Source organism: Berghia stephanieae, chromosome 5, assembly GCF_034508935.2.
Source record: "Berghia stephanieae isolate SIO BIC M18660-M18661 chromosome 5, UCSD_Bste_1.3, whole genome shotgun sequence".
Classification (NCBI taxonomy): domain Eukaryota; kingdom Metazoa; phylum Mollusca; class Gastropoda; order Nudibranchia; family Aeolidiidae; genus Berghia; species Berghia stephanieae.
In genome coordinates, this window is record NC_088364.1 from 16,154,882 (window position 1) to 16,165,171 (window position 10,290).

General features: G+C 30.2%; 1 protein-coding gene across 3 annotated transcripts in view; it reads left to right on the forward strand.

Moving 5' to 3' along the window:
* LOC144972485 (calpain-8-like) overlaps positions 1–10,290 on the forward strand; it is a 69,073-nt gene continuing 58,783 nt past the window's right edge. Inside the window, exon 1 of one of the 3 annotated variants that reach the window (XM_078913756.1) lies at positions 1–300. The gene's annotated coding sequence lies outside the window, so the exon portion shown is untranslated. The remainder of the gene's footprint in view (positions 301–10,290) is intronic. The other 2 variants (XM_078913757.1, XM_078913758.1) reach the window with 2 other exon arrangements.

Genomic DNA, 10,290 nt, shown 5'->3' on the forward strand with positions numbered 1-10,290 from the left:
GACATCGCACAAGTTTGTTACAAGTGGGGCGGGCTGCGGGTTGGTTATTGTAAAAGGTAAACGGGCATATAAAACACAACAGAACAGTCTTGGTATAATAGCTGACCTCGTGTATTCATAGGGCCATGTCCTTATAATGTTATTATTCGTTTTTTCCCAACACTTCCTCTATTGTTGTTTTGTGACTTCGTCCAGAGGGAGTTATGTAGCGAGAAGAGGGTAGAATAGGAAAGACGTATTGTCGTTTTATGTGCTAGGATTTCTTTACCTTGGATATCTCAGTGTTCGTACTTTTTAAGGGTAGGTATTCAAATCCTATTTAAAACTAGACAAGCTATTTTCCATTCAATGTGTTAACTCCTCATCGATCATGATATGTTAATATGGTGGAAATATAAGCCCTATATAACTTATTTGACTCCTTCATTCCTATTTTGTGACCGGCCGTGTCGATCCGGTATTGTTTCAGAATTTATCAGATAATATTTTATTCAGTCAAATTGATCAGAATAAGGACATTTAAGTGTTTTGAAACAAAAACTCACTTTTCTCAATGAAGGCGTTAAGAGGAGGCATAATGACGTCTTCAGATGATTGGTACATTCGTCTTGTCTCACTCTGAGTATAGTATGGTCTACTTACCTTTTACTTTTTACTTGTACACACACACACACACACACATTATTATTTTATTTTATTTTTTTTAAAATTGATAAAAAAAAAAATTCAAAACAAAACCCTTAAGAAAAGGGGAACAAACCCCAAGGATTTAAATTCCCAGTTAAAAAAATTCAAAACCCGAACCCCATAAATAAAAGCAAAAAAGGGGTAACCCATTATTCCAGTCATTTTTTCTTTCCAAAAATTAGGTTCTTAAAATTTAAGGGGGGAAATAGGGTTTTTCAACGTTAAAATTGGAAAATTAAAAGTTGGGGGGAACAAAAGGTAAAAAAAAAATTTTATCAGAGTCAAATGGAAAAAAAAAAGTCTGGGGGGAGTTGGCGGGGGGAAAAAAGGGAAAATGAGGTGGGGGGGGAGGAGGAGGAGGAAAGGAGGGGGAGGGGTTTTTGGGGGGTTTTGGGGTTTTTGGTTTTTTGGGTTGGTGTGTGGAGAAGGAGAGAGGAAGGGAGGAAGGAAGAAATTGCCCTTAACAAAAAATGTTGTTTGGTTTTAAAAAAAAGAAAAAGAAAAAATTTTTTGAATAGGGGGAAAAAAAATGTGCGTGGGGTTTGGGGGGGGGGGGGGGGGGGGGGGGGTCCCCCCCAAAAAAAACCCAATACATAAAAAATTTTTTAAAAAAAAAAAAAATTTAAAACTAATTTTCATAATTTTGAAAAAACCCAAAAACAGGGGGGAAAATTTTTAAAAAAAATTGGGCCAACAATTGATACATTTTTAAACAAAAACCTTTCAAAAAGGGTTTACCACCAACCCGGGGAAATTATTCCCAATGTTTTTATTTAAAAAATTTTATTTTAATTTTTATTATTTTATATTTTTTTTTAATATTTTTATTTAAAAATTTATCCTTTTAAAAATTTTAAAAAAAATAATATTTTTTAAAAATAATTTTTAAAAAATTTTTTAAAAAATATTTTTTAATAAAATATAAAAAAATTTAATAAAAAAAAATTTAAAATTTTTTTTTAATTTATAATATTAATTTTAAAAAATTTTTCTTAAATAATTAAATTTCCCCTTCAAAATAAAAATTTACAAAATCAAGACCATTTAAACCCTTTCCCCCAAAAAATAGCCAAAATATTTTTCCCCGTTTTTAAAAAATTTTTTTTAAATTTTAACGAAAATTTTTTTAAAAGTAGTTTTTAAAAATATTCAATTTTTAAAGAAAAAACCCCCAAAGATTTTTTTAAAAAGGGAAAATTTGGGCCCTTTTGCCCTTTTAAAAAAAAAAAAAAAAACTTGGGTTTTTTTTTAGGCAATCCCCTTTTTCAAATTTTAAAAAGGCAAAAAAAATGTCCCCCCTAGAACGGGGCCCCTGTTAAAAAATAAAAAATTTTTTTCTTTACCCAAATCTTTTCCCTGATCGGAAAAATGTGGGAAAACCCTACCGGGATAAACCCCTTCCTAGGATCTAAAAACTTTTTTTCTTCCACCCAAAAGGATTTCATACAATAAAGGGGGGAACCCAGTGTTGATTTAATTTTTTTTTTTAAATTAAATTTTTTAAAAATTTTTTTTATTTTAAAAATTTTTTATAAATTTTTTTCAAAATTTTTAAAAATTCGGGAATTATAAAAAATTAAAAAAGATTTCAAAAATTTGTTAAAAACAACAAAAAAACCTACCCCCAAAAACTTTTTGGCCAAAAAAAATATTTTGGGGCACTGACCCCAAAAAAAAAAATTTAAGGATTTCCTTTCCATATCTTTTTAAAATGTACAAATTTATTTAAAAACCCCGGACTTCCCCCAGATTTTTTGGGGGAAATAAAAAATTGAAATCAATGTACAGTTTTGGGGTTGGTTTCAAACAGACAAACCAGCCCCGCAAAAAAAAACCGCACAGAAAACAGCAAAGGGCAAGATAAGTTCAAAAGACGAAGGTAATGGTCATGAAAAGAACCCTAAAAAAGGAAAACCAAAAAATAATCAAAACATCAAAAGTTTTTCCTTTTAAATATCTTAAAAATGAAAAGGAAAAAAATTATTTTTAATGAAAAAAGTTGTATGCAATCATTCAGTCCTGAAAAACATTAATTGAAAAACCCCAATAAAAAAAAAAGAATAAAATTGTTTTATAAACTTCCTATTTTTTAAAAACATAATTGAAAAAAAAATTTTGGAAAAAGTTTAGGTTTAAATTTGATTTTTCCCCCCTTAAAAAATTCTTTTAAAGAAAAAAAAAAAAAGAATTTCGGAATTTTAACAGCCCGCCCCTAATAAAGAATAAAAAAAAGGAATTTTGGCCCAAAATTCCCCGGGCAGGTAAGGGGGTTCCCTTAGCTACCCCGAACAAAAAAATTCTTTTAAAACCCAAAAAGTCTTTTTGATTTTCCCCAAATTTCGAGCCCCTTCGTTAACCTAAAATAATTTTGCCGAAATTAATGAAACTATAAAAACAAAAATTGAAACAGGGGGAAGTGGTGGGGGGGAAAATTTTTTAATTCAAAAAGGAGGGGGGGAAAAAATTTGTGGAAAAAAAGAATGAAGGGAAAAAAGGGCCCCAAACCCAAAAAAAAAAATTTTTTGGGCGGGGGGGTTTTAAAAGGAAGGAAAAGGGAGGTGGGGTGTTAGGGGATCCAGAAAAAAAAGAAAAAAGTTTTTTAAAACCCCTTTCCCCCCATTCTTGAATGGCTTAAACCCCCCGGGAAAAAATTTTTCCAAAGAACAAACCCAATTTTCTCTACAAAAAAAAATGCGTTGGTGGTATTGGGGGGGGAAAAACGGGGGGAGCGGATTATGTTTAACAAAAATAAAAGGGGGTTTTAAAAAATAAAAAAATGAAAAAAAAAATTTTTTTTTTCCCGGGCGGTGGTGGGGGAAGCCTTTTTAAAAACAACTGTGGAGGTAGGCGGGGCCTAGGTGGGGGCATCCAAAAACACAAAAAACTTTTTCAAAAAAAAGTATTTCTAGATCCCCCCAAAAATTTTTTTTCTTATTTATTGTTTCTTTTAAAGGGGGTTTTATAAATTTGGCTTTTAATTTAAAATTTTCCCCAAAATTATTTCGCAAGGTTGCGAATGGGCCCATTAAAAGGGGGGTAGGGGTTAAAATATTTGGGGTTTGAAACAAATTTTTGTGTTTAAGCCCACGTAGAGAAGTTTGGGGGGATTTTGGACCAATAATCCATTTAAAAACCCCAAAAGGCGAAAAAAATTTTTATTCCCTTTTATTGTTTGGATTTTCTACCCCTTTTTAAATTTGGTTACCAAAAAGGGGCCCCCCCCCTTTCAATTTAAAAAATTTTAACCCATAAGGAGCATACCGCCCTCAAGGGTTTTTTTTTTTTTATAAAAAATTTTGGGTTTAATTAACTTTTTTCAAAATTTTTGGAGGGGGGGTAACTGACCAAAAGTTTAAAGGGGTTTTTTTAAAAGAAATGACTTTGGGTTTAAAAAAAAATTTTTTTTTATAGCCAAAAACCCATTCCCCTGCCAGGGGGTTTGGGACCAAAAAAGGTGCGGGTTTTAAACCCCCCAAACCGCCGCGAAAAAATTTTTTTTTTGCCGGACTTTTTCCCATTATACGGTGAAATAAAAAAAGAAAAAAATTTTTTTGGGGAAACACCAAAAACCCCCATAAACCCTGTAACAAAAACATTTGGGGAATTGGGGGGGGAAAAAAGGGGCCCCGAAGACTTATAATTTAAATTTTTTAAGGATTTAAATCGTCAGAAGGGAACAAAGTTCTTCATTTTCAATGTCAAAAGGTTTAATGGAAAAGGGGAAAATTGCTGCAAAAGATAAATAAAAGAGATAAGATCAAGGGGGTATTCCTAAAAAAAATTAAAAAAAAATTTTTATAGCCCTTTCATAGATTTTTTTCCCCTTCTGAAACGTATAAAAAAGAACCCTAAACCCAAGCGAACAGGGGAAGTCATTAATTTTTGATGTTTTTAAAAAATAAAAAAATAATAATAATAAAAAAAAAAATAATAAAAATTAATAATAAAAAAATAAAAATTTTAAAAATTTTAAAAAATTTAAAAAATTTTAAAAAAAATAATAAAATTAATAAAAAATAATAATAAAAAATTAAAAAAAATTTTTAATAATAGTGAATAATAATGATATTTTTTTTATTATTATTTTATTATTTTTTTATTATTATTATTATTTTTTTTTTTAAAATTTTTATTTTTTTTTATTTTCCCTTATTATTAATTTTTTTTTTAAAAATTTTATTATTAAAATTTTTAAATTTTTAAAATTTTTATTTTATTATTCTTTTGAAAAAGGGGGAAATTCAACGTTCTCCAACCAAGCGGGAAAATTTGGAATAGAAAGATAGGGGGGTTTAAAAATTAAATGAATTACCCCCGCTGCCCAAAAAAAACAGCAAAATTGTCTTTTAAAATTCCCTGGGTTCGTCCCTTTTGTCACCCCCTATTTAACCCAAAACAGAAAAAACAACATGCTTTTGATTTTTTAATTGTTTTTTGGGGGTTAAATCAAAAAAAAAGATAGGGGTTTGGTCGAAAAAGGGGGTGCCCTTATTTGTACACGTCGGTTTTAATGGTATAAACCCCTTCCATCGTCAAAAGACTAAATTTAAAAAAGAAACCCGATGTTATCGAAAAAAATTTTTTGTTATTATCATCTTATCACATCATATCATCATCATATCACCCCAAATTTATCATCTCATCAAATCTTTTCGCGGCGTCGTGTTTGATTATTATTTTTTTTTTATTATATTATTTTATTTTATTATTATTATTTTTATTTTATATTATTATTTTATCTATCATCATCATTTTATTTTTTTTTTTTACAAACAACTACTACTACTCTATCACTACTACTAAAACTACTACTACTACTTTTTTTTTTTAAAAATTTCTTTAAATTTCTACTACAATACTTACTACTATACTACTACTACAAAAAAATACAAAATACTACTACTATAACTACTAAACATTTAAATACTTATTTTTTTTTTTTTTTCTACTAATATATATACTACTAAAACCCAATACAACTACTACCTACTACTACTACTACTAATACTACTACACTTTTTACAAAATACTACTACTATTTCCCCATTTCTATACTTTTACTATATACAAATTCTACACAACCACTACATCTACCATTTTTTTCTCCCCTATTTTTTAAAAAAAACCCCCAAACTAATACTACTATACTACACACTCTACCACTACTCTACTCTACATTAAATTTTTATTTTATTATTATTATTTTTTTTTTTTATTTTTATTTTTATTATTATTTTTTTTTGTTGTTTTTTATGTGATGATGATGATGTGATGATGATGATTGAAAATGATGTTGATGATGAAATTGATGAGGGGTGTTTTAGGGGGGTGATAAAGTTTTTAAATTTCTTATTTTTAATTATTATTATTTTTATTATTATTTTTATTTTATTATTATTAATTTTTATTATTATTTTTTTTTATATTATTTTTTTTTATTATTTCATCTTTTCATTATCATTTTTATATTCTTCTTCTTCTTCCTTCTTATTATTATTTTTTATTTTTTTATTATTATTATTTTATTATTAAATTTTTATTATATTATTATTTTATTATTATTATTATTTTATTTTTATTAATTTAAAATTTTTTTAAAAATAATAAAAAATTTTAATTTTAATAATAAAAATAATAATAATAAAAATAATAATAATAAAAAAAAAATTTTAAAAATAATAATAATAATATTTTTGGGTTTTTTTTTTTTGGGGTTTTTTTTGGGGGGGTTTTGGCTCTTGCCACATTAAGGTAGAGAAGCGAAATTTTTTTAAAAGGAAGAAAAAAATGAGACAGTAAAAGCTTAAAAATAAAAACAAAGCCCCCAAAAATAATAAGACAAAGGGGAAAGGTTAAATAGGGAAATGGGGAGTTCCCGAGCAACCAAAAGGGTTTACTTAGTTTGAGATCATTAAAAATTTTTTTTTCAGACTAAAAATAGGTGACAAAAAGGAACAACTAAATGCTAAATTTACATTTTTAAAAAACCATATTTTTAAAAAATAACAGTAATTTATATAAAAAAAAAAATTAAAACATTTGACGCTTCCCCCCGCAATGCCCCTCAGGGGAAAAAAAAAATAAAATATTAAAAATTTCCCCAAAACAGAGACAGAAAGAAATTGGGGAAAAAAATTTTGGGGTATATAAGACACGTAAGTGACCCCCCTGCCCCCAAAAGGGAGGTCCCCGGGCGCCCACATAAGCCTTTTGGGTTTAAAAAAATGTTTATTTTTTTTTGTATCAAAAAGGGAATAAATTTTCAACACAAAAAGACATGGTAAACCTGAACGTTTATAGTCGGATAAAATTTAGTGAGAACTAATAAATTTTAAAAAAGGGTGTCTAAAACAATAAAAAAAAAGCTGAAACGACATCAATTTTGTTCCCCCCACGGGACGGAGTTGGGTTTTTGGGGGTGGGCGTTTAGATTTTGGGGTTTTTTGGGGGGGAGGGGGGAAGGGGATTGGGGAGGGTGGAGACAAGGGGGGGGGGGGGGGGGGGGGGGGGGGGGGGGGGGGGGGGGGGGGGGGGGGGGGGGGGGGGGGGGGGGAAAAAGGCCGTCAAAATTGGGTTTTTGGGGGTTTTTGGTTTTTTAAAAATGTGGTTTGTTTTTTTTTGTTTTTTGTGGAGACGGGTGTGGGTAAATAAAGGTGGTAGGGTGATGGAGATGGTTTTAAGTGATGAAATTATGAGATGATGATGGATGATGATGATGATAAATTGTGATGAGTTGATGATGATGGAATGGTTAAAATAAAGATTCCCCTTTGGTTTAATTCTTTTTTTTTTAAAGGGGGTTTTTAAATTCTCTATTCGGAAAAATAATTGAATTGACTTGTTGGCTGCCTTTTTTTTCCAGATGGCTGAAAAAAAAGTATTCAGGCTTTTTTTGCCCGGTATATTTTCTTCTTTTTGGGGGGATCGGTAATCCCAAAAAACCCCTCTTTTTTTCCGGTTTTAATTGATAGGGGTCTTTCATTGTCTTTTCATAAGTGTTTTTTTTCTTATTTTTGTGGGGTTCGTATATTCCCGGACTCTTTTAAATTTTTTTTCTATTAATTCTGTCTAATATTGCTGTTCAATTTGGTCTTGCCCCCTGTTTTCCCCAGTTTTAATTGCAAAGGATTTACAACAGTTTTTGTATGATTTAATTTTTGTGTTTTTTTTTATTTTAAACTTTTCTAAATCCTATTTTAATAGTTTTTTTTCAACCCTCGTAAACTTTTTTTTTTTCGTCTTCCCCTTTTTCCTTTAGTGAAAAACCCCCAAATTTTTTCGTAGCTCACCATCCCCTTTCTTCCCCTTTTTGGGAAATTTCAAACTGCTTTGGGCGTATTAAAATACGCTGGGGGTTTTTTTAAACTTTTTGGATGTTTTTATCTGGCTTGTTTTGGGCCCCCAAAAAGGGAAAATTTTCCCCCGGGGGTTTTTTTTCAAACTGATTGGGGGCCCCCGGTAAAAAGATTTAAAGTACACTTTTAAAAAAATTTTTTGAGGTAAATATAAATAAACGGGCTTAAACTGTCTCCTTTTTTTTTACCGGGGTTTCCAAAGGGGTGCCCTTTTTCCCCTTTTGAGCCGATTTTTTTGGGGGGGATCCCTTATCAAGTCCGGGTTAATTTTTAAAAATTTAAATTCCCAAAATTATTTTTTCCCTAACTTTACAAGTTTTGGCAATTGAAGGTTTTAAAAAAAGGAAAAATAAAATTTTACCGTTTTAAAAATTTTTTTTTTTTTTTTTTGACGGGGGTTTTTTGGGGGGAAACCTTTTTGGGCCAAAATACTCTCAGTCTTTTTTCCGTCCTGAAAGTTTGAAATTTTGTGACAAAAAATTGGGCAACAACGGTTAAAATTTTAGTGTGGATTAGGAGACCAATTTCTAATTTTTTTGCAGCGTAATTGTCTCAAATTCTTTAGAGGTCCTTTTTGGTTTTCCGGGCTTTTTTTTTGTTTATCGGGTCCCCTCAAATTTTTCAACGTCCGTTTTTTTTTTTTTTTTTTTTTTTTTGAAAATTTGTTTTTTAAAATTAAAAAGCTTTAAAAATTTTTTTGGGGGTTTAAATTTTTTTATAAAATAAATACTTTTATCACATCATCATCTTTAAAAAAACAAACATCCATCATCAAACATCATTATTATTTTTAAATTTTTTTTATTTTTTATTTTTTTTATTATTTAAAATTTTATTTTATTTTTTTTATTAAAATTTTTTTATTTTAATTATATTATTATTTTAAATTTTCAAATTTTTTTTTTATTTGGGGTTTTTGGTTTTGTTTTGTTGGGTTTTTTGGGTTTTTTTTGGGGTGTTTGTTTTGTTTTCCTTTATTTAGTTAGGGGGTCTATTTTTTTTTTTGTTTTTATTTTCTGTGGTATCTTGGCTCGTGACCCCTTTTTTTTTCATTTTCAGCTTTTTTGTGTTGTTTTAAAAAAATTTGCAAACCCATTGATTTTTAAATTTTTTTATTCATAGCCACCCCCCTTCCTGCTTTTTTTTTGCCGTCGTGTCATCTTCGACATCGCTGTTAAAAATTTGGCCCTTGTTGTTTGGGTTTTTTCTTCCATAGCCCCCGACTTTTAAAGGGTTTTAAAAAAAAAAGGGGTTTGTCATGATTTTTCGAAAATTTTATTCAACCGGTCAATAACGATGCTTTTTAAAACGAAATCAAAATACGGGATTGTGGGAAAATGAGGGTGATGATGATTCATCGGCCCCTTAATTTTTTTTTATATTTTTTTTTTTTTTTGGGTATGGGGTTTTTCAAAAAGTATTTATTTATTTTTTTTTTTTTTTTATTTTTTTTGTGTTCCCTCCCCCAACCCCCCCCCCCCCCCCCCCCCCCCCCCCCCCCCCCCCCCCCCCCCCCCCCCCCCCCAACAAACAAAAAAAAAAAAGTTTGGAGATGAATGAAGGGGGAAAAAACCCATAATTGGGTAATGAAAAATGAAAAAAGGAAGTTTCAAAAAGCAGTTGGGGGGTGGGGGATGGAAAAGGGGGGGTGGATACATTTTCATAGATTGTTCGGGGGCTTTTTTGAAAGCTTGTTTAAGATCCCAGCTAAATGGATTCAGTGCTTTGTCGCGCGCCCCGGGTGAATGGGAAGTCAGTCAGACGAATATACCGACGTCAGTCGAAAGATAAATGGGGGAAAAGTTAAAAGCTGGTGGATAGATAATGTAGATGGATGGATAGATGATAGATAAATAGATAGATAGTAGACAGAAGAAAAAAAAGGGTTTGATAGTAGATTTTGATAGTTTTTTAGATAGGGGGGATAGGGGGATAGAAGATAGATAGAAGTTTGAAGATAATAGATTTTAAAAAAAAACGTTTTATACACACCCACACATAACAAACAACACGCCCCACAAATATTCAAAAGAAAAGAGAGAGAAGGGGAGAGAGAGGGGAGAGAGGGAGAGAGGGGAGAGAAAGAGAGGGGGAAAGGGGTAAGGAAATTGGGGGGGGGGGGGGGGGGGGCGGATAGAGTTTCTTTTTTTTAACATTTTTCAACAGTGAAATGGGAAAAAAAAAAAATAAAATGAAAAATTAAAAAAAAAAATATAGTTCTTTTTTTTAAAAAAAAAGCAATGGTTCA